This window comes from Mycteria americana, chromosome 1, assembly GCF_035582795.1.
Source record: "Mycteria americana isolate JAX WOST 10 ecotype Jacksonville Zoo and Gardens chromosome 1, USCA_MyAme_1.0, whole genome shotgun sequence".
Classification (NCBI taxonomy): domain Eukaryota; kingdom Metazoa; phylum Chordata; class Aves; order Ciconiiformes; family Ciconiidae; genus Mycteria; species Mycteria americana.
In genome coordinates this window covers 17,880,347-17,902,443 of record NC_134365.1, presented here as the reverse complement: position 1 = coordinate 17,902,443, position 22,097 = coordinate 17,880,347, and positions in this window count along the sequence as shown.

The following is a 22,097-nucleotide window of genomic DNA, read 5'->3' as shown; positions in this document are numbered from 1 at the left end:
TACAACCAGATAGTTGCAGAACAGTTTAGATGAGAACGGTTGTCCAACCAGAAGCCCCTGGTCCTACCTCCTGTGCAAAGCAGAGCAGGTTGCCCACAGCCTCGCCCAAGACGAGACTCTACAACCGACTCGGCCACCCGGTTCCAGTACACAACCACCCTCCCTGAAAAACACTGTCCTTTTGTCAAGTTGGTATTTCCCTTGCTGCAGCCTGTGAGAGTCACTTGCTGTCCTTTCATTCTGCATCTTTGAGAAGCAGTTGACTTTGTCATCTCTACAGCCACCCCACCCTCAGAGACAGCAACTACATCCCCCTTAGCCCTCTCTGCTTCTGCTGCTGACTCTGCAGCCCTTGACGTGTCCTGGGCACGGGTCTCTGGGGGTTGCCCTAGGCATAGCTTTAGAGCGAGGGCTAATGGTCCAGCTAAATCTAGGTCTGAGGACCCCAGGAGATGGACAAGGAGGCTTCCTGGTGGCTTCTGGAGCGGCCATCAGGGCTAAGGGGAAGGCTACTATGTGCTGGAATTTACATATACTGGAATTTTTTTGGAGATAACCACCTCACTTATTGTAACACGGCAAGAGTTAGGGTTAGGATTCAGGGTTGTGCAGCTATGGGCTGGTGGGGGGTACAATTAAATACTAGCTGGTAGACTAGGATGAAGGCTAGGCTTTTAGTTCAGGCTAGGAGTGGAGACCTCATGAGCTGATGAATTTGGGTTTTCTCCCCTGCCTTCCACAACACATGCTGGATTTGGGCTGGGATAGGCTCCAGTGGACTATTCAGTGTGTTATTTATTTATGGCCTTAACTACACCAAGTGGTTAAACTTTGTGTTAGATTTTCCACAGAGGAAAAGTCTCCTCTGCAGCCAGAAGGAAACAACTAAACATGTCACACTGATGTGGGAGCTAACGGGGGTGGGACAGATGGACTCTGTTTAAGGGAGAAGTGGTTCCCTTAGCTTGACTGAAAGCCTGCAGTGACTGCAGGCAGGAAAGAAGGCTGGTATGAAATGAGGCCAATAGATCAGAGCTGTTTCTAAGCTTGGTAGCAGCACAGCATGTTGTGCAGTGATCATAAAAAAAAAAAAAAAAATTCTTCAGCCCCTGATTTCTAAACCCTACCCCATATCTATCTATCTCATCCCCTAACAAACGAAAAAATGTAACCAGCCCTAAAGAAAATCTCATCCCAGTGAACACTGCTCATGTCAGCAAACAGGCCTTGCAGGACACAGCAATGGCACAGGCATTTCACTCTCAGGAATCCCACATTTGTTATATGACTCACTATAACGTGCATGATGCCAGTGGCACCAAACCCAACCAAAGCCTGCATATTTTGCAGGACTCATTATCATACTAGTGTTGAGCCCTGGATTTCCCAGGCCCTAATGCAGACCTAACTGTGAACCCGGCAGAGGCACCTCTAGTTCAATGAACTGTAAGACACCGTCTGTTGGCACCAGTCCTCCTCAGAGACCCTGGTGGCAGAAAGAATCTCTAATTTTTCAACGCCTGGTTTCCCATGCCTCACTGAGCCATGTAGCTGGGTGAACTATGTGGTATATGATATGTACCTCAGGACATGACCTTGAGCAACGTGGTCTAGCTTTGAAGTTGAAGCTGACTTCGAAGCTGGCCGTGCTTTGATTGCAGGGTTGAGCCAGATGCCCCCAGACAATCCTACCAGCCTTAATTCTGTTCAGCCTTAAAACATGAACTCAGCCGGCAGAAGCGTCTCACCTGAGTTTTGTAATATCAGCCAAGAAATCAATTCATGCAGTCCTTTCTCTACCTGACCATAATGCCAATGCAAGCCTTAGTTAGCGCTGTCTGGTCCAGGCCTGCAGTAGAATTAACCTATACTGTTTTCCCAGGCTGACATTTGAATCCTGTGGGCTTCAAAAGATGCTCAGTAAATTTCTATATCCACACGAAGAAGGAAAGAGAAGCCATATTTTGCTTTCATGTCATAACCCCCGATTTACTTTTTCTAGAGTTTTCTGAAATCCTCCCTGTATGCTTCTGGCTTCATAAGGGCCCTTGGTTGTCTCTGTTCAACCTTTCCTCCTGGGCTCAGTCCGTCTCCCATACACTTTTCCACTGTTCACAGAGGGAGAGGCGCTGATCTCTCCTCTGCCCAGCTTGCGTGTGCTGGCTCCCTGTCCCCTGCCACTGCATGTGCCACCTTCCTCTGAGCCACGCTGCTGGTCTCTGCCTCTTCTCCCTCACCCAAGATACAGAAACATATACTGCTGGCTTTACCCTTGTGCCTATCCTTTTTGAGAAGATCAAGGCTTTAATTTTTTTTCCCAAAGTCCTCATCTTCTTTTCCTGAGAATGAGAGTAAGGTGAACCTTTGTGCCTTTCTAAAAACAAATAGCAATTACAGTATTAACATGGAATTTGAAGAACCAGGTGAAAAACTTGGAAGTTAGAGGTCACCTCTAATTTAATTATCAGGTGAGACTGGGATGTCTCTGATTTAATTTGCTCTCTTGGTGCTGTACCTTTTAATGGAGGAAGAGTTTCCCCGTCAGAGCAAAACCAGCTTCTGCCTCTGCCAAAATTCAGCCTGGCGCAGAGCTGGGTCACAGTGCCCTTCTCAGCTCCAGGGGAACGAGGACTTGCACAGTGCCCTTGCTGAGGACCCAGGGATGCAGCACATGCGAAAGCCTAGGAAGGGTTTGGGGCTCCCACGGCTCCGGTGTGTCCCTGGGCACAGCCCATTGAAAAGCAGCACGTGAGACAGGGGGATCCCAAACGCGTCTTGGTCACAGCAGTTCAGGTCCTTCGCCCTCTGCAGCGTCGTCCCTCATTTACGCCTGAATGTACAAAATCTAGGTCGTCCGGGCGGATGGTCAGTGGCGGGTACCTAACCCACCAGCCACTTGTTCCAAGCTGCAGCTGTGGCTCAGGTTAATTTTCCTGCCAAGTCTTAACTGTAATTTAAATTTCCTACACTATTTAAGCTGAGCAATCTGTACTTCAGATCTCTTGAGCATTAATAAAACAGTTATGAGAAGTTTCAGGATAAAAGGTTAAGCCCATAAAAATATGCAACTCATTTATAAAAATAACTCCATCAGGTTTTCCACAGACTATAAAGACAAAGGTGTTAATTTCTGCATTTGTAATAACCTTGGGACTGCCAGTGGTAGAAGTCACAGGAGTAGCCACTCTTTGGGAATCAGCTGCCTCAAACTTTTCAAAATCTGTAGCTAGCCCTTGGGCTTTGCAGCACAGTGTCAGAGTGGCATTTTCTACTTCACAGCCAGGGAAGCAGCTTGGGAGACCAAGAGACATCCTTGGCCACCTCAGGGTGGCTTTTTGGAGCTCACCCCCTCCTACAAGGCTCAGCCCATGATATCCCCCAGCATGACCACAGAGCCCGAATCTCCCAGCAGGATTGTCCCTCTTAGCACGATGGGCCGTTTCAAAGAAGCCACGTTCTCCACCACCTGGAGATGCTCTTTGCAGGGTCACAGAGACAATCTCCCTGTTCCGTCTGACCGCGGCAGTGCCAGCTGTGGGAGATGCTTCAGGGCATGTCAGACATCTGAAGCACCCTCAATGGCTTCTGTTGGGTGGGATGAGTCAGTTTGTCTCCCCTGTGACCAGGGGAACCACAGGGGCCAGCTCAGATGCAGCCACTTGGCATTGTGGACATCCGGAGTATTGCAGGAGGAACCTCTTGCCTCTCTCCTCTCTTGGTGAGGAGAATCAAGGCTGCCAGTGATACCAGGTCAATCCAATTGAACATGGTTAAAATATTCCACAGTCATTTATTTTAAGAGTTATTTTGTTACTAGCAGTTCCCGTTTGGGCTGGGATTGCCAAAAAGCCGAAGCGTGTTAGCCACCCAGCAGATGTACAAAACCAGTGGGGTCTGGAGACAACTTTTGAGCTCTATTAAAAACCCAGATCTTTTGCTATTGCTGTAAAATACTATGAAAAACGTTTATGTAGTTCCTCAGGAGCTCAGAAATTATTTTAAAATAAATCAGCTTAAAATAAACCCAATAATTCCTTGTTATACGTGATACCATATTCATCCTCATATAAGCAGCTTTTCTCACTAAGCATTAGCTTGTATTTGCCTATCAATTTTAGAAAGCCTGGTTTCTCTCCATCTAGCAGCCTTTAAAGCTTTTTCTTCTGCAGCATTTGGTGGACAGTCAGGTAAATGCAAGGCAAGCATCCTCCTGGCTCATTACCACTGATTACCCGGCTCTGGCCTGGTTTTCTCCCCTGCTTGTTCTGCAGGCCTGGCCTTTTCTGGGAACTGCCATCATTCCTCATGGCAGCACGGCAAAGCGAAGCTGTTTAAAAACGCTTCCTTTCGGGGGGTGAAAGGATGCTGTGTGGGTGTTGCTCGCCGTGCGTGATGCTACTCCAGAAGCAGCACGCAGCAACCCTGGGGTTGGCCTCAAACATGCAGCCCAGGCTCTTTATTAAAAAGTATACAAATTGACATCAAAACGCAAATCTACGTTGCTATGAGCAGGGACAACTGCTGCCACAAAACCCAGCGACGGGGGTTTCTTGCCTGTTTGATGTCTCGGTCACACGCTACAACCCCACTAAGCTCCGAGCTATTTATTCAGCTTTAGTCTGGTATAACTAGCATCTATGGCTGGTCCAATGTCTTACCCAGTCTTACCCATCACAAACTACACTTTAATAGAAACCCCCTCTCAAACCAATAGCTTAATGAAGGGGAAAAGCTCTCTCTCCTGCCTCCCCTGCCCCGGGAGAAGGGGGCAGGCACCCATCGCCCGCAGCCCCACAGCTGCTGCCCTGCGGATGCAAGCGAGGAGTCGTCAGATGGGAACAAACTGTGGCTGATGCCAGCGGGAGCCTGAGCAGGTCTCAGGAAAACATCGCCTCGTTCAAACAACCGTAATTTCATATAAGATAGCTCACCATAGGCTGGCCATCCTCTTAGATGTATTTTTTTCTTCCTATTTGTGTTAAAAATGAGAGCAGACGCAGGAAAGTGCTTCAAGCATATACTGTGTGAATAGAAGTAGCAATAATAGTACTTAGCCTTTATGTAGTGGCTTTTCATCTATAGATTTCAAAGCGCTCCCACAAAAGGACATTACTGTCGTTCTCCACGTTCTCCTGAAAGCAGAAGGGACGTGGCCAAGCTCACCAGCACGTCCCACCAGGCTCCCACGGCTGCCAGCTCTCACGCTGACCTCCCCACCGCTTGTCCCAGCGTGCCTGACCTGCGCTGGGTTTCTTCTCGCCACCTCCCTTCCCCAGGTGCCCACTGGGACGGGGCCCAGCACTACGCCGTGGGAGCAGCCTCCCGGTGGGAGCCGCTGCCAGGGACCCGGTGCTGGGCGGTGCAGGGAAAGGGCTCTCTCCAGGCAAGAGCATCTTCCAGCTCCTCCAGGTGGGCGGCCTGAAGTGCTGTTTCTCTACCTCCTGCCGGTACAAAAGGAAACAATTAGCATCGTGTTAATAAAACAGACCTCCAGGCTTGTTTGCTTTTTTTTTAATAAATGCACAGTACGCATACATAAAAAAAAGACCTGTACATAGGGGAAAAAGAGTAATCCAGTTGCTCTCTTCTATATGAGGAGCAAGGGATGCTCTCAAAGCCCTCCTTCATTCATCCCTTCAGCAACCACGTATACTCGCGGGGTGTGCAAACGCTGCCGGGAGAGGGGTGGTCATGTTGCGGTGAGTTTTGTACCTGCCTGCAGGTCTTTCACACAGACCTGGAACCTGCTGCAAGGTCAGATTCCCTAAAGGTGTTTCGAGACAGTGAAAGGCTGGAAAGCTGATGTTTAAAAACATTTTAAGCCAAGCTGCGGTACTGAATGAGCAAACAGCAGCGGGGAGCCCCTGGCAGGTGCAGGAGGATCTGGGCCTGTTCTTTACAGGGGGAAAATGCATCTTCTGCATTTCATCCTTGTGTGCTGCGAACGGTGTACAACACCAGGATTTCCATGGAGATGGAGGCATTGCATATTGTTGAGGCAAGGATGTGAATTTAAAACAGAAATATGATTGATCTCAAAATGCTGCTCAGGGGGCAAGGCACTGTTATGCTAAAAAGTGTGTTTTCCAGCCCTCTGCCACAGCCATGCAGGGCTGCCACTGTTAACTCCTTCAGTACCAAACCCAATAGGCACCCTGACAATGAGCAGCCTGCCATAGCTTAAGAACTATTCAGAGGTAGCAAGGTACTTGTCTGCCTGATTGCTCAGCTCCAGCTTTTCTGTGATACATCATTTCCATGCCAGTGTGGCAGTAAGTGCTCCCCCTGCAAGGTATGGGAAGCTTCAGTTCCCCTGGAGAGTGAGAGTGGGGGCTCAGCATCCTGAAGGATAAGACCGTCAGCTTTTGGATGTGCAGAAGAATCTAACATGAGGAATTAACAAAAATGAGATTTTTTTGTTTATATGTCAGCCTTCCATTAAGTGCCAGAAAATGCAAGGGAAACATACTATTCAAGCCAAATAAGTATTCGGTGCCAATATTTTCTCCTTTTACGTCCCCCACCTGCAACTGAACACTTACGCTGAACTTGAAACCAGGAGAAAGCAGAGACACACGCAGGACGGTGACTTGGCGGGTGGTTTCAGCTACTCCTTGCTGAAGGAGCTCTCTCCTCAGATGAAGGTCTTTTAAGCTCTCTTAGGGCTGGGCAACCTCAGAAATATTAAAAACAATGTGTATTGTGCATCTGTGGAAAAAACCTTGGCGTATCAGTGCAGGGTGCAGTCAGCCTTGCAACAGCCCTCACACGCGTGTGTGAGGAGCGGTTAGCCAGGGAAGCATGTGGGTGTGGTGCTTGGGAGGGAGACGTGGAGGCAGAGAAGATGGTCATCGCTACAGAAATAAGACAGAGTAGTCCCTGCAAGAAGCCACTGAAGGTTTCTGATTCGGCAGGGAGCTAATACAGCTGCTAAACCTGTCACAAGAAATTCAGGTTGGTGGGAGGCAGGAAGCAGTCCCTGCTCCCAGCCCAGGGAAAACGGCTCTCTGCTTCCCCAGAGGGATGGCTGGGGAAAGGACCCTCAGCTGCCAGCACCCCCCGTCCCCACAGCCCTGCCTGCCACCAGGACAGGGTCCCCGAGCTCAGGGCTCCGCCAAGGCATCGACACAGCCATGAGCAGGCTACTGCCAGCACCAGGAAAGCTACAGAGTCTTTGATTTATTTGCAAAGAGCTGAGGACCTTGTGAATGTCATTATGAAATTACCTTCTTTTATTTAGAACTAGAGGTAGAGGGAGTAGAAGGGGGAATTAGCAGCATACCCCCGTGTGCTGCATTTCTGTATACAATGAGTAAAGAAACTCTAGCCCAGACATCTTTGGGGCTCAGCATCCTTTGGTCCTCTCAGAGGGGCACGCCTGAAGCTCTACCAGCCTTTCTTGACCCTCAGATCACAGCAGCTTTCCCAAGCCACTGCCTCCTGCTCCCCAGGCTCCCGTGGCTGCACGGGTCCGTCCCCGTTTCGCCTGTCCGGTTGCAGGTGGAAGATGTCCCACCGTTAATTGCATGGTGGCAGGACGAATGCTTGTCTCTCACTGCTCTTCAGACTCCACAGAAAATGAAGCATTTTACATATTCTTGATTAGACAAATGGCCCACCAAAGGCAATCTTCATTAAAATTCCATATACATAAGTATCATTAAAACACAGAGCTGGCTTGTCCACACATACAAATTTCCCAGTGTTAAATCATGGAATTATAACACTTAATGATGTTAGAAACAAAAAAAGTTTAGTCTGGCAACAAACCATCAGACAAGTACTGCAGGCCTGAAATTCACTGTAAAACTATTGCTTGGTTGCTGGGGCTTTTTTTCACTCTACCCACAATGTCTGGAAACCACAGACTGAAGGTTTCTTATCATCGTTGTGAATAAACACAGTGTGTGGGAGGGAGAGAACAGAAAAGCACCAGGGCCGTTGTTTGGCATGAGACTTTTAGGAGGGCAGGGATCAATCCGGACAAGCGGATCATGCAACAAGAAGCTTGAGGCTGCAGGGACCTCCCTGCTCATGGATTTCAGCCTTTGCCATCTCAGCAGTCAGGTAGTATGACCTTCATAAACCGATCTATGTCCACCTTGAAGTTATTTAGATAATTACCTTTCCTCAGCTAGGACACTATTCCTGGTTCTTATCCTTCTAATAGGTTGGGATCCTTCTGGTAATTTCCAGCCTATGTTTTTTCAAGACCTGTTTATATCCCACGCCTAAGCTGTCCTTCAGATCAAGCCTCCCTCAGGGCCATTCCCTGGATAATGTATTTGCAGGGAGCATATTCCCTCTCAGTCCATGTTTTACCAGTCTAAACATAGACTGGTAACCCTTTGCTGTCATCTTGAATGTCAGCTTCTCCTTTCCACAGACAGCCACAATAATGACTGGGGATTGCAGGCATCTCTTCTGGATGCTGGTGATCAGACCTACACATTTGCAGTCCATAGGATGGGTATAGATTTGAAGGTGGTCTAGAAGGTCAATGCTGTCATTATAAAAGTATCCTTACTGGCTTGAGGGACTTTGGTGCTGGAGGTAGCAGTGATTTACCATCCCATTCTCTTTGGCAAAAATAGTTATTTTTCATTGCAGCCAAGGGAATGTTTAAACAGGATGGCCACCTTTATGAGTGTGGGACAGGGTGGGCTGAAAGCACAAGTCCTATCGCACAGCACTCTACCACCGTCCGCGGCTGCGGGCTCTTCCATTTCACACCTCCCGGGCCGCTCAGTTGGCCTTCAAGTGAGCAAAGTTTAGGTGCATCCTTATATTCTGTCTCAGTGAAGATTTGGATGTGACGAAAGGATTCAACATAAAACAAGTTTCAGAGCAAGGGGCAGGGGGATTAAAACCAAGCAGAGCATAAACATACAAGGTTAGCATCATCAAAATGAAATTACTTTCTCCTTATTGTTCTTTATAGACTGCATATTGACCATGAAAGTGAACTGTTTTCTGTAGCATGTTCAATTGACTTCGGGAAACTTCCTTAAATCAAATTGGAGATGTTTTGAGATTTCTCAGGAGAATAAATGAGAAATAAATAGCAAAGCAGCATTTTGCTGAAGTGTCTAGTCACCAGTCATCATTAGATCTGACAGACAGAACAAGATGTTTAGAAAACTTATTGAATATGGTCTGTTATCTAGCTATGTACCCAGACTTTTATCTGATATGTCTCTGGTTTTCTTTATATAAAAAGAACTCTGTTGTATTTGCAACAAAAATATCTGTTTATCCTAAGGACCTTGTTGTCTACAGTATGTTGTTTCTGAGCACTATACAATTTATTTTATGGCAACATAGTTCTCTCTGTTTTAATATTGCTGTGAAAAATTAGGAGCATTACAGTTTGTCTGGTGAAGGGCAGGAAAAAAATCTGCTTTTATTTATGCTTGAATAAATCTAAAACAACTGTTGACTTAAGTTGCTCATCTAGATACCCACTGCTGTACCAGAGGAGAAACTCATCCACAGAATGCTCATTTTTTTCCATCACTGCTGTCCCTGCATGGCTGAGCCCAGGGTCCTGACGGCTAATGTACAAATGTACAAACACTTTGAAAAAGTCATTGTCTTCCAGCTTAGATCTTCAGCCTTGCTCTGACCCTAGCTCCAGCCTTTCTCTGCTACACTACAGAGGCTCAGAAACTTCAGAAACCTTTCCCTGGGTAGGGACTTGCAGGCCATGACCAAGGCACTTAAGCTTCTTGTGGATAAATTATACTGGGCTCTTGGCATTCTCTAAGCTTTTCCAAACTTCAAATCATTCTTGCAGTACTTTTCTGAATCCTTTCCAATTTATCAGCATACTCTTTAAACTGGGGATCCAAGAAGCGGTCAGTTTGTTCCAGTAATGCTCTTGCTAATGCCTCACAGAGTGATAATTTCTCTTCCCTCCTCTCATCAGTATTTTCTTCCCATGCAGCCAAGGATTGCTTTAGCACTTTAGCCACTTGGCTAGACTGGGAGCCCATCAGCAGTCAGCTATCCACCGTGAAACCATTTCTTGGCCATAGCTTGCTGAAATACCGTCCTGAGTCCTATCATTGGTACCCGCATAAAAATATTCCTGCTGCACAGTTCCATCTCCAGCAATTCACCCCAACATTAAAAGGCGCATTATTCAAGGAAGCCCAGACTGCTGTGCCATCAGATAGCTCTGAAGGGCTGCCCTTTATCACCTGCCCCCCTGCTTTGTGCAGCCAGGTCCCCTGGGGTGTATTTGCACCCTGGCCGCAGAGGACGTTGATGAGAACAGGAAGGTGAGCAGGCACTTTGTGAAATCCTGGTGAGCACGCTCCACTGGGAGACTGGTTTCTCAGACACAATTACTTTCTGAAATCTGTCCATTAGCCAATTTCTGAACCTTTTGATAGGGGTTTGTATTGCCTTGTGTACAGAAATGCTTTTTTTTTTTTAACAGAATGTCGTGCATTATCAAATGAAATGCCTTACAGTGTCGAGTCTGGCAATGCTGTTACTTTTATCCGTCAAACTGCATCTCAAAGAAAAAGCAATATCAAGTTCGACAGAAATACCGCTCTGCACTCATTTGCCTATGCATACAAAAAAGCAATCAATCTGCAAAACCTCAGCAAATAAGAAAATATATTCAGTTATTTAAATTTTCAAAGAAAAAAATCTTTAGTTCATCTGCTTTGCAATATTCCTGAAAACAGAAAGGTTTTTTACTCCTTCCTGATACTCAGCAACTCCCATAACGTCTGAGACAGCTAATTTCACTCTTAAGCCATTTAAAGCAGATGGATTGTAGTCATGCACAAAACTCTCTAATGAATAAGTAAAACTAGTTACTTATTATATTATATAATAGCCATTTGTAAAGAACCGATCATTGAAGCAGTTGAAGTTTTCAGTTTCTCTCTGCCTCGCTTTATTTAATTGCCTTTGTCTGCCGGGGTTTTGCCGTGCATTTACTGCCATCCAGTGCTTCTGCGAGATACGACTGCACCGTGGCCGGCAGGAGCTAGCCCGGAGCAAGAACACTTGCGCCGAGCGACTCCGCTGACCTCACTTGCGGGAGCGCTGCAGGGCTCCTCCGGCCGTGAGCCCGCGCACGGCTCCGCCGCAGCCCGGTTGCGCGGAGCGGCCTCCGTGCCGGCGCGGGCAGCTGCGTGGCGGGGCGCTGCCCCGGCCGGGCCCGGGCACGGCTCCGTCTGCCCAGCGTGCGGGGCGCCGGCCTCTGCTGCGGTCTGCAGGGGGCAAAGAGAAGAGGTTTCACGAGGAGGACTTTAAATAACGGTTTGCCTTCGATTTAAGATGTTAATCTTTGGGGTGTTCTTTTAAAATTCCCTACGCAGCGTTTGCTTTTGCATTTTGTAGCCTGCAAGCATTCAGAGAGCGTGCCGCTTCTGCTTCCCTGAAAGATAAAGCTCTGTACTTGGAAAGCATCCATCTTACCGTGATGATTTCTATTTTTTTCTTTTTGGACAAAAATCACACTTTGTAAGATCTGCGCACCTTTATACAATGTCTAAGAAAGTTAAAATAGTAAAGATTCCAATTTTAAATGATCCAAATTTTTCATATTTTCATGAAATGTCAGGTGGGGTTCATAACGAGCAGTCCATGTAGCAAAAAAAAAAAGGTACTCCCATATTTTAGTAAGTCTGAATGTCTTTATTCTGCAAGGAATAAACTGTCTGGGGCTTCAGAAAGGCCAAAACTGTTACTTCAGATCTCACGAGGAGACAGGCAGAAGATGGACGAGGTAACATGAAAAGTTGAGGGCTGTGAGCCAGGGAGTCAGGCTCAACCGTGATCCTGGCCAAGTCATTCAGCCCACGTTCCTTGAAGATATTCAAAACCTGACTGGACATGGTCCTGAGCAACCTGCTGTGAGTGACCCTGCTCTGAGCAGGGGATGGACTAGACAGTCTGTCGCGGTTTAACCCCAGCCGGCACTAAGCACCACGCAGCCACTCGCACACTCCCCCCCGGTGGGATGGGGGAGAGAATCGGAAGAGCAAAAGCAAGAAAACCCGAGGGTTCAGATAAAGACAGTTTGATAGGTAAAGCAAAAGCCGCGCACGCAAGCGAAGCAAAGCAAGGAATTCATTCACTCCTTCCCATGGGCAGGCAGGTGTTCAGCCATCTCCAGGAAAGCAGGGCTCCATCACGCGTAATGGGTACTTGGGAAGACAAACGCCATCGCTCCGAATGTTCCCCCTTCCTTCTTCTTCCCCCAGCTTTATATACTGAGCATGACGCCATATGGTATGGAATAGCCCTTTGGTCAGTTTGGATCAACTATCCTGCCTGTGTCCCCTCCCATCTTCTTCTGCACCTGGCAGAGCATGGGAAGCTGAAAAGTCCTTGACTAGTGCAGCAACAACTAAAACATCCGTGTGTTACCAACACTGTCTTCAGCACAAATCCAAAACATAGCTCCATACCAGCCACTATAAAGAAAATTAACTCTATCTCAACTGAAACCAGGACACAGTCTCCAGAGGTGCTTCCAGCCTCAGCAATTTGTGTTTGCATCGTACAATGCATGGTTTTGTCCTGAAACAAAATATAATATAGATGCAGGACAATATTGTACACCAATCCTAGCCAAAATCATAGCCAAACAGTTTAATTATGTTCATGACCTAACTGCTTTCCACTTTCTGTTAAGGTAATGAACCTCTAACAACACAGCAACTCATAATAGCATTCATAAATATCACATAATTTAACTTCCAATACACTAAAATGTTCAAGCACACGCTTAAGTATCAGAATAATCCTATTGTGATTGATATCCAGATTTAGGCTAAGCACATGTTAGATGAACACATAAGCGTTACCTCTTTTAACACGTCCACTGCTCTGGTATCTGTATTCCAGACCATGGAGCTGGCTAATAAAGGACAAACCAAAGGTTTTTATGGATACTAGAAGCTGATGTGCGTCCAGGTGAGACAGAGGTGAACCAAGACCCCAAAGATGAACAGAGGTGAACCAAGACCAAGAGCCCAAAGAAGGGAAAACCTGGCCCAGAAAACACTTGCTGGTACAACCATAAATTCCCGTGTAAAACTTTGAGCACATGCAGTTCAGCTACTCCACATATCCCAGGTAAGTTTGGCCTCAGATTGGAAATACAGGGGATTCGTGCTTCTACAGCTGTATTTAACCAGGAAGGCTGGCATACGTGAAGCGCCTCAGCTGTCCTGAGCCAGGGTTCCCGATCGTCTGGTCCTTGCCTGGCACAGCACCCCAGAGGTCACCTCACCCCAGGAGCACGCGTCCCGTCGGGCACAGCGCTCCGTGAGCACCAAAGCCTTCGTCTCCCCTCGCCACGAATCCACCCTACACGTACACCTCCCCCAGCCTTGCCTTTCTCCTTGAGTAGAAGAAAAAAAAGCCTCCACAGCTCTCACCTGCGTGATGTGAATACCCACATCACCGTACACACCGGAGCAGTGCCGTACTGCCGCTGAATGCTCTTTGCCTAGTTTCTGTCCCATAGCAGCAGGAGGCTACGAGGAGCTGCTGAATGCAATGTTTCAGTATTAGATTTTGTGCTACAGTGTTATATTTTACTTTAAAAATCACGTTAATTAAAAATCTTTGCCTTGATTAATCTCCATGGCTTAGACAATTTCAACTGAACCTTTAAAAAAAATTCTTTTCCCCTTTATCGTCGTTTCTAATTTTGCATTTCTTTCAGGGTGGTGATTCACAGAGGTTTAATCTGATTCACTTTGGTTTTTAGTTGATTCCAATTCAAGATGGTTTTATATCCTTCAAATGCCTTGAACAGCGATGGCAGGGAAATGCAGATCCACTTCAATAACAAAAAAACCTGTCCTGAAGACTTCCACCCTGATCTAAAGCAAAACACCAAAAGCACAAAAATCTCAGACAGGACTTTGCTGAGAACCTGGACAGGAGACCTGAACCCTGGGGAGCAAACTGTAGTTTTTTAATCTTCAGCAGAAAACAAAACAACTTATTACTGGATTGTTTTTTTAATTACCTCTCTCTACAGCTTAAAAAATATCACAGATGCATAAAAGAAGTAGCTTGAGGTTTGTGATTCATGGGGGTAGGAGGGCAGTGGTTTGTTGGTCTCACTTTTTTTAAACAAAAGGTAGAGTCTGATCCTATGGCTGGATCCACCAGCAGCTTTTCCACCCATGTGGGCCCATGTACAACTAAACGATGCTCTTAATTCTAGCCTGGCCCCAGATTGTCCTGAATGGAAGTACTGAGATCTGAATGAGCTTTGATACTGCTCTGCCCACAGCTCTAAATGGAAAACTGATCATTTAAGCCTATTTAAAAATACTGAAAAGAATATGTAACACACTGAATGCTGAAATCACAGTTGAACCATAGAAAATAGGTTTGCTTTTGAAGTGGCAGGAGAAGAAGGGGGTTGGTTTTTTCCACAAGTATCTGTAAAATTGAGCAAAGAGGACTATCTCCCCTTTGCCTTTTCTGGTCAGTGGTATCTTTACAAGATCATAAATGCCATTTCTTCCAAAGTTTCATCTAACCTGTTCGCAGATGCCTGCGCTATCGGTGTCTCAGCTCTCTATTTCACCATGGCCTAGTCTGTTATTCACACTGTTAGGTTTGTCACAGTATCTAACCTACCTGTTCCCACGCTTACTTTCTTCTCCTACATCTCTGAAGAACTCTTGACCTTATACATCTGCTGACATGAAAGTATTTCCAGGCTATGACACCATCCCAGTGACATCCCTTCCTGTACTGCTTCACACCAAGTTTCTTCAGGAGCTCCTCCTCACGTTACCCAGATTTCAGATTCTCCTTGGTTTGTGCTTTTCCTATGCTTTTAGAAACTCTGTGAATCATGTCAATCCCTCTCTCTGTAATTTTAATCTTAATTTTGTTTCTGGATCTGAAATGAGCATTGGCAGGTAAACATGCGGTGGACACTCCATAGACTTGGCAGACCTGGGCATTAAAACAAGAGAAGGAAAGGAAAAGAAACTTTGCTTTGACTTTAGCCGTGAAGAACATTAAGTCTAATGCTTGCTTCCTGTGTGATTGCACCCAGAAATCTCTTTAGTCATTTCATGGTGCCTGATTAGACATAAATCCCACCAACTCAAAAATACTAATTGGGCCCTGTCTAACATGAGAGCAACCTGGGAGTCAACACAGCTTCTGAAGGTAACTGAGAAAACGTAGTACAGGTAAATTCATCACATAGAGAAGTGGTGGACTGCAGAAGTCTCCTTTTCCAAGTTGAGAATTTGATCTCATCTCCTTTCCAAGTTGAGATGAGAATTTACAAACAGGTTTATAAAACACATCAGGAACTTTCTATTGAAAGGATTTTTTGATTTAGCATGACTGTGGGTAAACAATGGGAGATGTAGTTCTACCAAAGAGAGGATCCTCGGGCCCTCAGCCCTTCGTATGTTCTCAGGAGGCAGACAAGGACCCACAGAGGTTAATGAGGAAAAGCAAAGTAGGTTGCTGCCTAATTGGCATTCCTTCTCCAGGATTTTTGGCTATGAGGTAGCAAAGCCTGAAGACTAATGCCACAGGGGAAAATGGGAGCAAAGAGGACGTAAACTCATACTCCCACAGACTGCAGCTTCAGGGACAGGTATGTGCTATAGATCACAGCTTGATGCAAAAACGCCTAGATGTTTCCAAATTAGATGGTGTTTTTTGTACAATTTGTTCAGATTTTTATGTGTGCTCACGTGAATATTCTAGCCTGCATCAGGACAAAACAACAAATGTTGAAGAACTCATTTTTCCCCTGGGATGAAAAACCTAATTTCTACTTGGCTGTAGAAAATAAACAATCCACAGTAGCTTAGAGGCTTAATTAAAAGCAGACTATACCTGTGGTAAGAACTGGCAAACATTGACTTTTTAATGGCTTCCGTGAGCAATCGAAAAAAACCAAACGTACTTGACTTTGCAGCGTAAGGAGAAATGCAATTCTGAATAGCAACCGGGCTTTGGGACCTGACCTTTGCTGGTGGGGTCCTAAAGAAGAAGACTGAAGGCAAGCACTTAAGTGATACATGGGATAGAAAATATTACCTTAATGAGATGTATTTTATAGAGCTGTGTGTTTTTATTACCAGGCCACAATTAAGACCTAATGAAAAACAGAAATAGAAGTGCTTTTGAGATGGTGGAAACAAAATTTATTGCCACCATTGGTCGAACGGCAAAGGGATCTAAGCCGGTTTCCCAGCACTTGCTGTGCAGCCAGGGAGCCGCTGTGATGCGATGCAGCTGGCCACCTTGTGGAAAACGCAGTAACGCTCAGCAGAGACTACACGGGCAGGATTTTAAAGAAATTACACTAAAACCTGCAGAGTTTAATTTTATTTTAAAGGATGGTTTACTGTGAACCTTCTAAGAAAGACTCTCACTTGCTCTAAGGGCTAGCTCACAAGTAAGTAGAAAGCCATCATTGCAGAGCTGAATAGGATTCAGCCATCCTTAATACAGGTTCCAATAAGAAGAAATAATTAATAGCCTTGAACAGGATAGCAGATGAACAGAAAACAGTTCTTACCGAACTCTCATCCTTGTCACTGCTCTAAAACATACTCTAAGACTCATCCCATTTGTGTGAATGGTTTCTAAATGACCCATTTGTTTAAAAGTCCCTTTTTGCTGTGCTGAATCTCCCTCCTAGAAGGAGAGTCACATTTCACATTAATAGTAGTGCCGCAGCTAGTAGACCGCCTGCAAGCAAAGCACTCGTCGCTGCTGCGTTCACTGGCTTGCAATGAAGTTCATTCCGCACTGATTCATTACTAAGAAGATGCAATAGCAAATTCTTTCAGTCTTGCTGACTTGTTCATCCGTTAGTCAAATAAACAGAGGAGAAAGCTGGTTAATTTGGTACCAGGAAGGCTTTCCTCATTGAAACATCACAGGCAATAAATAACCATTCAGTGGGTTTTCGTTTGTTCCCTTGATTATTCCATGCCTGTAACAAAGAGAATTCATCTGGTGTTATGTTTAAATAAAGAAAAAAATATATATCGTCATTTGCACCGAAGTCATACGGAGGAAACCTAAGATGTTTGCAAAGAAAGATTATAATGGAAAATAAAACACACACAATTTATAACCGACTTTAATCCTTTTTCTCCTTTCTTTTAGACAAGCTCATTGCAGAAGGAGAACTGAATTTCTGCAGCAGCCGCCTGTGCTCACAGGCCTCTGATGAGCAATCAGCACTGTGCACTGAGGCATGAACTTCATATGTGTACAGAAATTCACAGTTCAACAAATTCCCCACATCAACCTGGAGATGGAATAACAACAGAATTAGATGTGTTACTACGATAGTGACCCAACACCTTCATTCTTCGTCTTTCGTTTACCTTTCCCTTTGCCTGCATCCAAAATGACAAGCTGAGTCTGTCTTCACTCAGTCACTTCTGTAACAAAGTGTTTGATGAAATTTCTGCAGGCCAAAAATATTATTTCTTTCTTTTTAATTTTGATGTTGTTTTTCTTACATTACTATTCACATAGAAGCCACATAGGGACAGAAGGGATAAAGGAAAATGTCACCTTGTACAGGCTTTGAATTAAAATAAAGTTCTTGCATCCTCGTTTTTTTCATGTAGGAAAACATGTGAAAGATCCTGCATGTCTTCCACTCTTCCAAGAGGAAACACTGGGTGATTTTATCTTTGCCAGTGAAAGCAGCAACAATTTCAGGCTGCAACAGGTGGGATAATTTTAGTACCTGTTGTTGACTACAAAGCAAACTTCTCATCCAAATATACCTCCTCCCCACAAGCCTGCCACCGCGTCCCTGGTCATCGTGCTCTCCGAACAGCAGCTCCAGCTCCTCTGTGCTGCACAAGCCGCGCTGACGGGCACCTCCGTGACACCGACACCGGGGACCCAAAACGCCGGCGTCTCTGGGCTGAGCCAGCACCTGCAGCCAGCGCAGGAGACAGCATACGGGGTTCTGTCAGGGTGGTCAGCAGCCTGCTGGGGTAGGCAGATACCGGTATTAAATTACAAGGATTTATTAGGTCCAGCATTTTTAGCGTATCTTGGCTTCCCTTCTTCAAACTCGTCCGCGCCGCTTGCAAAGGCATTAACTTCTTTCTGTGGCACTGGGGAGAAGGACGCTGGTGCTCTTAGGGTTGTGGAACGCAAACCTGAAATCCGTAGGAGCCTTTTTGACAAGATCCATTAATTTAATATATGGCAAAGTATATTACACGTATATATATTCTGAGGCAAAGTAAGGAAAGGGTGGCAGTCTCAATTTTGGATTTACTAGAAGCACTTCAAGCATCTCTCCCACAGAAGATGGACCCAGGACCAAGTCTTGCATTAGCGAGGCGTTGCTGGGCCACGATGACACCAGAGGGGGTTTCAGGAATGTGCTGCCCGACTCCCAGCTTTGCAGAGCCAGTTTTCTAGAGCGGGACATCCCACTACACATCACATGCTGCCAACCAGGCTGTCAGCACTATGTGGTCATGAACAACTAACACATTTACCCACACGTAAAGGGAGGAAGGTCGGGAAAAAAACATGATAAAATCAGTATCTAGCTTTTTGTCTTTTTCGCCCCATTTATTACAGCTGGAACCAGTGGCAGACAGCCCATAAAGCCAGGTGCTGGGACACGAGTATTTCCAGTCGTGCCTCCTGCCATGCAAAAGCTGCTGCAGCAGCTGTAAGCAGCAGCCTCCTGCCTCTGAAATTAGAGTTTCCTCACTCGTTGGGTGACCCAGGGTGTAACAAGATCCCTATTGTGCCTACTTCAGAAGTAAAAAAGAATTCGGCCTTGAAGAGCAGGTGGCATTTTTATATTTTAGTTCAAACTTTTTTTCTTAACAGGCAAATGAGAGGGGCTTTTAGATTTCAGGTGCCTCATAAAAATACTCATAGTAACTTTACTTTAATAACCCCCGTCTGTCCCATCTGGGACTTCAGACTCCTCTCACCTCATACAAGTCTTAAGCCAAAGTAACATCAGCGACACCAGCAGCACAGTTTGCCACTTCATCTTTCTTATTTTATTTTGTTACCTTAACTCTTCCTCTTCTCCCTCCCTCTCCCCAGTTGGGCAATACTTGAAGATTTTTGGTCACGAAAATCTCTTTTATGTAATACATGAGCTTAGTAAGGACGAATTTGTAGTGGACCCAGTCCATAGGGAAATGGCACTGCAGGGTGCACCCGTCCCTGGGTCAGACCTGTGTTCACGTCCCACTTGCTGCTGGCCAAGGGGCGACGGCTGCCGCCTGCCTGTGCCGACCACGTCTCACTGGGACGGCATCCAGTGCCACCTGTCCCCACACACGGCCTCTCAGCAGGGTGGGTGCATGCTTCCAAATGCTGGAGGGCATCACAACTCCTGCTGGCATCGATAATCAAAACCGCCCTGTGCAATGATTCTTACGGGTAAGAAACACATTTACTGTATTCACTAAAGGGATAAATACATTACCAGATTTTGAAACAGTCCCCCAAAGACTAAAAGAAATGCAGGTGTGTCTGGACAGCACCAGCTTCCCCCACTGGTGCTGCTCGAAGGCTCCTCTCCTGCTCCTGCTGCAGCCAGCTGCCCATGGGGCATCCTCCAGGCTCGCCTCCGCAGCCACCGGCCCCGTGGAGCGCACCAGGCACTTCGCACGCCAGCATTAGTGACGCTTTCATTCATTTAAAGTCCCCAGCAAAGGCGTACGTCCTGACAGGCAAAGAGGTGTCCTATGGTGAGTGACGGGGTTTTCTGCCTGTCCCTTCCCCTTTCAAGCCCTGCAGCTGAGGTCTCCTTCAGCCCCCCTTCAGGTCCCCCACTTAGCTTCCTAATTCAAAGCTACTGGCCCACAAGCACAGCATCACCTCTGCAGTTCTGCAGTTGAAGTGCCGGGGCTGGTAGCACACGGAGTCCCACCACTCAGCTTTATGGCTGTGAGGTCCAAAAAGTTGGGAACTGGGTCAACATCTTCAGAGGTCTCCCTTCCCTGGTACCATCGCAGCGGGGCCAGATTCCTCACAGAGCGTGTTTGATGTCGCATGAGTGATGGAGATGTCCCTGAAGGTATTTTAATTAGTTCAAGCTGGCTTATTCTACCACAGGGGATGACAAAGGTCCCATAGCTTTATCATCACAGCTCTGAGCTGATGCGTCTGCTGGCAGCCTGCATCAGATCTGTTTGCCATTAAATCATCAGCGGTCCATAAAAATTGAAAATAAATCAGGCTACTAGTCACCAGACTTTAGCTGTTTCCTAATCTCATGAAACACACAAAAATAGCTATGCTAATGACATTGTTACAAATCCAGTTTTCTTGCTCGTCATTACCATTTTAAAGTGGCTTAAATGGACTAGTAATTACCATAGCAACAAAGCAGCAGTCAGGAGGACTACTATCAAGAGAATTTGGTGTCTTAAAAGGGAATGTGGTTTTTCACATCTTTTCAGTGAAACCTGGGTTTCTTCTGATTTGGAACCTGATAACAGACCAGAAAGAAACAGGAAGAAAAAATGAACATTCTCATGAAAGCACTGAATATCCCCAAATCTATGCTTCTTATTTATTGAGGCAAAGTTTAAGGTGCATAAATAGAGAAGCAAGTAGGAATTAGTACATCAGGAAGGATCTAAGTATGGATTGGGGTAAATAATGCATTCCAGTAGCAAAAAGGCAATGTTACACCTGGGAAAGCAAATAGCTGAGGCCTGGAAGAAGACCACAGTGTCTTGCTGTACCTCAGGGTTCAGGGTTTTCTATATTGACTTTTTCTGCTTCTGCCTCCTCCTTTGTCGTGGTTTAGCCCCAGCCGGCAACTAAGCACCACGCAGCCGCTTGCTCACTCCCCCGCGGTGGGATGGGGGAGAGAATGGGAAGAGTAAAAGTGAGAAACCTCGTGGGCTGAGATAAAGACAGTTTGATAGGTAAAGCAAAAGCCGCGCACGCAAGCAAAGCAAAGCAAGGAATTCATTCACTCCTTCCCATGGGCAGGCAGGTGTTCAGCCATCTCCAGGAAAGCAGGGCTCCATCATGCGTAACGGTTACTTGGGAAGACAAACGCCATCACTCCAAATGTCCCCCTTCCTTCTTCTTCCCCAGCTTTATATACTGAGCATGACACCATATGGTATGGAATAGCCCTTTGGTCAGTTTGGATCAACTATCCTGGCTGTGCCCCCTCCCAGCTTCTTCTGCACCTGGCAGAGCACAGGAAGCTGAAAAGTCCTTGACTAGTGCAGCAACAACTAAAACATCCGTGTGTTATCAACACTGTCTTCAGCACAAATCCAAAACATAGCCCCATACCAGCCACTATAAAGAAAATTAACTCTATCTCAGCTGAAACCAGGACATCCTTCTACTGGTAAAGACTCACAGACCCTTAAAGTGACCTGTCATGGTATACATCGCAGTCTAACATCGTTATTTGAGTTGTCCTTAGACACTGGCAACCACAGCTAATTATATTAGAGATGAGATATAAAAATTAAAAAGAGTGTATGCTACTGCCTGGCTTAACAAGTTTAGATCTGTCTACAAAAAATAACGTCATTGAAATAGCTATTGCCTGTTGTCTCTTTTCTACCCTTCCCTATATCTGGAAGACTCAATAGGTCTCAGGAAGCAGCAAATTGAGTCAAAGAGATACAACAAAACTGCTTAAAAACCTCTCTCTCTCTTTTTTTTATTTAAATATTGAATCATATCTGCACATATGCCTGACAAACTCCCTGGACAGAAACTCCTCCTGTGAAAACCGAGCCGGCTGCAGCTGAGCTCAGAGTGCCGGGACGTTCCGCTGCCACGAGCCCTTCACCAGCGCATGGCAGCGGGGCCGGAGGCCCTGGGTCCGGGGCTGAGAAGCAGGGGGGAAGCCAGAGGCCAGTTTCTCGTTGGCCAGATCCTACCCCCTGCTTCCACATCTTGCCAAGCCACTGACCACAGCAGGGCTCCGGGCTTCCCGAAAAGAAAGATGGCTCTTCTTCCCCAAAATGCCGGACAGCAGTTGTTCTATTTAGGCACTAAATGGGCAAAATAGCGGGTACAGGCAAGACGCCTGCCAGCAGCAGGCATCGTTTAGCAGCCTTAGAGGACAG